The sequence below is a fragment of the Rhinopithecus bieti genome, unplaced genomic scaffold (assembly GCF_001698545.2).
Source record: "Rhinopithecus bieti isolate Rb0 unplaced genomic scaffold, ASM169854v2 scaffold_19617, whole genome shotgun sequence".
NCBI classification, from domain to species: domain Eukaryota; kingdom Metazoa; phylum Chordata; class Mammalia; order Primates; family Cercopithecidae; genus Rhinopithecus; species Rhinopithecus bieti.
Window position 1 is genome coordinate 1,060,941 of NW_016809622.1, and position 6,029 is coordinate 1,066,969.

Genomic DNA, 6,029 nt, shown 5'->3' on the forward strand with positions numbered 1-6,029 from the left:
GTTTCACATCTTAGTTTTAAGTCTTTTTTTCATTCATTTTTGTATATGATGTGAGATAAGGGGCAATTTTTCATTCTTCTGCATATGGATGCCCAGATTTCTCAACACCATTTATTTTCTCCATTGTGTATTCTTAATACCGTTGTTAAAGATCAATTAACTGTAAACACATGGAATTATTTGTGGACTCTGTTATGTTCCATTGGTCAGTGTTTCTGTATTTATTGCAGTACAATGCTGTTTTGATTACTACAGCTTTGTAGTATATTTTAAAATCAGGTAGTGTGATGCCTCCAGCTTTGATCTTTTTGCTCAAGACTGTTTTGGCTATTTAGAGTCTTTTGTGGTGGCATACAAATTTGAGAATTGATTTTTCTATTTATGTGAAAATGTCATTGGAATTTTGATGGGATTGCTTTGAATCTATAGATCACTTTGGACGGTATGGACATTTTAACAATATTAATTTTCTGATTCAAAAGACAGGATATTTTTTCATTTGTGCTTTTTCCCTTTTTTTTAAATCAATGCTTTATAGTTTTCAGTGTATGTATCTTTCATCTCCTTGGCTAAATTTATTCCTGATTCTTTTAATTATTGTAAATGGGATTTTTTCTTGATTTCTTTTCAGGTAGTTTCTTGTTAGTGTATAGAAATGTTACAGATTTTTATATGTTGATTTTCATCCTGCAACTTTATGAATTAATTTATTGCTTTTAATAGTTTTTAAAAGGACTCTTATGGGTTTATTTAACAGTTTTTTAAAGGAGTCTTAAGGATTTACTCTACACAAGATTATTAATCTATTCAGATTTTATATTTCTTCATAATTCAGTCTTCGTAAGTTGTATATATCTAGGACTTTGTACATTTCCTCTGGATAATCCAATTTGCTGGCCTATGGTTTTTATACTAGTTTCTTAAGATCTTTTCAATTTCTGTGGTAGAGGTTGTAATGTCTCTTCTTTCACTTATAATTTTATTTGCATCTTCTTTTTTTCTTACTCTAGCTAAAGGTTTGCATTGTTTTGCTTGTTTTTCAAAAGTGCAACTCTTCATTGATCTTTTCTATTATTTTTCTAGTCTCTATTGATTTCTGCTCTTATCTTTATTATTTCATTCCTATGTTGACTTTGGTCTTAGTTTGTTCTTCCTTTTCTAGTTCTTTGAGGTTTAACATTCAGTTATTTATTTAAAACCTTTCATATTTTTTGATGTAGGCATTTATTGCTATAAACTTTCCTCTTAGAACTGCTTTTGCTATATCTCATAAGTTTTGTCTGTATTGTACTTCTGTTTTCATTTGTCTCAAGATACTTTTGGATTTCCTTTTTGATTTCTTCTTTGATCCATTGGTTGTTCAGGCGTATTTTGTTTAATTTCAACATATTTGTGAATTTTCCAATTTTCCTGTTATTATAGTTTCATAGCATTGAGGTAAAAGAAGATACTTAATATGATGTCAATCTTCTTGAATTTGTTAAGACTTGTTTTGTAACCTAACATATGATCTATCCTGGGTAATGTCCCATGTGCATTCAAAAATACTGTGTGTTCTGCTGCTATTGAATGGAATGCTGTGCATATGTCTGTTAGGTCTACTTGGTCACTAGTGATGTTCAGGTCAGCTGTTTTTCTCATTGATTTTCTGCCTGGATGATTTATCCATTGTGGAGAGTGGGGTCTGAAGTCCCTTACTACTACTGTGTTACTATTTGCTTCATCCTTCAGTTCTATTAATATTTTCTTTATGTATTTAGGTGTTCCAACATTGGGTAAATATATATTGACCACTTTATCAATATATAATCGCCTTCTTTGTTTCTTGTGACACTTTTTGACTAAAGTCTATTTTGTCTGATATAAGTATAGACACCCTTGCTCTCTTTTGTCTATAGTTTTCATGAAATATCTTTTTTCATTCCTTCATTTTCAGGCTATGTGTATTTTTAAAGCTAAAGTGAGAGTCTCTTTTATGCTGCATATAGTTGTGTCTTGTTTTCTAATCTATTCAGCCACTCTGTATTTTGATTGAATAATTTAATCTATTTATATTTAATGTAATTAATGAGAAGTAAGGGCTTCTATTGCCATTTTGTTGTTTCTAATTGTTTTGTAGTTCTTTTGTTCTATTCTTTCTCTCTAGCTGTCTTCTTTGTAATCTGATAATTTTTTTCATAGTGGTAAGCTTTCTTTATCTTTTGTGTACCCACTACAAGTCTAGTTGTGTGTGTGTGTGTGTGTGTGTGTGTGTGTGTGTATGTGGTTACCATGAGGTTTATGTAAAACATCTTAGAGTTATAAGTCTATTTTAAGCTGAAAAGAACTTCACTTGCATATGATAAATCTAAATTTAAACTTCTCACTCACATTATGTTTTTAAAGTCATAATTTACATTTTAAAAAAATATAGAGATGGGGGTCTTGATATGTTGCCCAGACTGGTCTGGAACTCCTGGGCTTAAGTGATCCTCCAACCTCAGCCTCCCAAAGTGTTGGGATTACAGGTGTGAGCCACTGTGCCTGGCCATAATTTACATTTTGTAGATAATATGTATCTATTATCAAATTATTGTAGGTATAGTTATTTTTAATACATTTGACTTTTAATACTAGAGGTCAAAGTGATTTATGCACCACCATGATGGTATTAGTGTAGTCTCAATTTAACTACATTCTCATCTATATAGTGAGTTTTATGCTTTCATAGGTTTTCATGTTGTTAGTTAATGTCTTACTTTCTTTTTTTTTTGAGACAAGTTTCTGCTCTTTTACCCAGGCTGGAGGCAGTGACATGATCACAGCTCACTGCTGCCTTAACCTCCTAGGCTCAAGTGATCCTCCCATCTCAGCCTCCAGAGTAGCTAGGACTACAGGCTTGTGACATTATGCCCAGCTAATTCTTAAAAAAAAAAAAAATTGTAGAGACAAAGTCTCACTATATTGCCCAGGCTGGTCTCTAATTCCTGGCCTAAAGCAATCATCCTGCCTTGGCCTCCCAAAGTGTTGGGATTACAGCATGAGACACCATACCCAGCACGTGTCCTTTCATTTAAACTTGAAAAACTCTCTTTAACATTTCTTGTAAGGTAGATCTAGTAGTGATGAACTCCCACAGCTTTTGTTTGCCTGGGAACATCCTTATCTCCCCTTCATTTTTGAAGAACTTACACAATGCATATATTAGTTGGCATGATGATATCCCACAATTCTTATAGGCTGTCTACATTATTTTATCTTTTTGTTCCTCTAACTGCATAATCTCAAATGACTTGTCCTTGGGCTCTCTGATTCTTTCCTCTGCTCAATTGAGTCTCCTACTGAAGCACTCTTGAAGTTTTTAGTTCATTCATTATGTTCTTTAGCACTAGAATTTCTGTTTGGATCTTTTTTGCGGTTTTAATCCCTTTGTTGAACACTTTATTTTCTTCATGCATTGTTTCCCCAGTTTTGTTTAGTCATCTACTGTGTTTTCTTGCAGTTCACTGAGGTTCTTTAAGATGATTAATTTGAATTATTTGTCAGGCACTTAATAAACCTCCATTTCTTTAGAGCTGGTTACTGGTGCTTTATTTTACTCCTTTGACAGTGTCAGGTTTCTCTGATTATTTGTGTTCCTTGTAGCCATGCACTGATGTTTGCACATTTGAAGAAGGGGGCATCAATTCCTCTTTTTATACCTGGGCTTCAGAAGTAAAAACCCTTCACCAGTCACCAGTCCATAAGAATGATGATAAACACTGGGAAGCACAAGACAGGAGAGGGAGGGATGAGGGTAAGGGTTGAAAAAACCTACTTATTGGGTTCTATGCTCATTACCTGGGTGATGGATTCATTCATACCCCAAACCACAGCATCATGCAATATACCTTTCTAACAAACCTGCACATGTACCCATTGATTTTAAAATAAAAGTTAATAAATATAAATAAATAATACATTTTCTTTCTCCGTTCATGTAAGTTTAATGTATATCTACATATAGTGCTTATATATCTTTTGTGAGGTGTATTTTAGGCACCTTATATTTTCACTGACATTTTAAGTGCTGTCTTTTAAAAATTATAATGTATTTTCTAACTTCTAATTGCTATTGCATAAACATAAAGTTCATGTTTGCATATTAGTTCAGTACCAAGCAAACTTACTCTTAACAATTCAAATAGTTTACCTGTAATTTGAGTGGGGAACTTTCTAAACAGACAATCATATTATTTGCAAATAACGAGAGTTTTGAACCTTCCTTTCCAATCCATATATCTTTTATAACTTTTTCTTTTCTTGTTCTTGGCTGGTACCTCCCGTAAAACATTGAATAGGAATGGTGAAAATGTTTCTTATCTCAAAAGGAATGCATTAGATTGTCAAAAGTATAGTATTTGTGTAGGTTTTTGTAGGTGCCTTTAAGCACATTAATAGATCTATTCTTAATTTGCTAATTTTCAAATCATTAATTAATGTTGACTTAAAGGGAAAGACTTTTGAATATGTTTGTTTAATATTGTATTAATTGTATAATGTTATCCTTTCATCTGAAGATCATAGGTTACTTTAATCAATTTTCTAATTTTAGCCAACCTGTATTCTGGGGCCAACCTTGCATTCCTATGGTAAATAGAAATTGGATATAATTTATATGTAATATAATGCTGCATTCAATTTGTTAATACTTTGTTTAGATTTTTTTGCATCTAACTTCATGTTTGATATTGGTTTATATTTTTTTGACATATTTCCTTTGTATCGTTTTGATGTCAGATTCTACTAGTTGGAGAGTGTTCTCTTTTTCTTTCTTTCATTTTTTTTATTTTGAGATGGAGTCTCGCTCTGTCGCCCAGGCTGGAGTGCAGTGGCCGGATCCCAGCTCACTGCAAACTCCACCTCCCGGGTTTACGCCATTCTCCTGCCTCAGCCTCCCAAGTAGCTGGGACAACAGGCGCCCACCACCACACCCGGCTAATTTTTTGTATGTTTTTTAGTAGAGACGGGGTTTCACTGTGTTAGCCAGGATGGTCTCGATCTCCTGACGTTGTGATCTGCCCGTCTCGGCCTCCCAAAGTGCTGGGATTACAGACTTGGGCCACCGCGCCCGGCCGAGTGTTCTCTTTTTCTATTCTATAAGAATGTGTATAAATTTGGGATTAGTTGTTTATTTAAATTAGTAAGTCAACATCTTCAAAGCATTTAAAGAAGGCTCTAGATCTCATAACGTAATATTTTAAATGTCCAGAATACAATTTAAACTTACTCAGGGTATGAAGAACCAGGATAGTCTCAACTTGCATGGGGAAACAGTAATGGATTCTAAGGCCAAGATGACACAGACATTAAAATTACCTGACAAAGATTTAAAGCAGTGATTATAAAAATGTTCCAGTAAACAATCTAGAACACACTTGAAAGGAATGGAAAAATATGAAGTCAGTAAATAAGAAAAATAATTAAAACACTAAAAAAATTAAATACAAAGTCTCAGCAAATAAGTAGAACATATAAAAGAAGAACCAGATGGAAATTTTAGAACTGAAAAAACGCAACAACCAAATGTTAAACTCACTGAATACCAGAACGAAGACAACAGAAAAGTCGGGGAACTTAAAAATAATTCAATAAAAATTATTCAATATGGACAACAGAGAGAGAAAAAAAAGAATGAAAAGGGGAATAGAGGGGGGCCCGAGCAAGATGGCCGAATAGGAACAGCTCCAGTCTCCAGCTCCCAGCGCGACCGACACAGAAGACAGGTGATTTCTGCATTTTCAACTGAGGTACTGGGTTTATCTCACTAGGGAGGGCCGGACAATCAGTGCTGGTCAGCTGCTGCAGCCCGACCAGCGAGAGCTGAAGCAGGGTGAGGCATCGCCTCACCTGGGAAGCGCAAGGGGGAAGGGAATCCCTTTTCCTAGCCAGGGGAACTGAGACACACAACACCTGGAAAATCGGGTAACTCCCACCCCAATACTGCGCTTTAAGCAAACAGGCACACCAGGAGAATATATCCCACACCTGGCCGGGAGGGTCCCACGCCC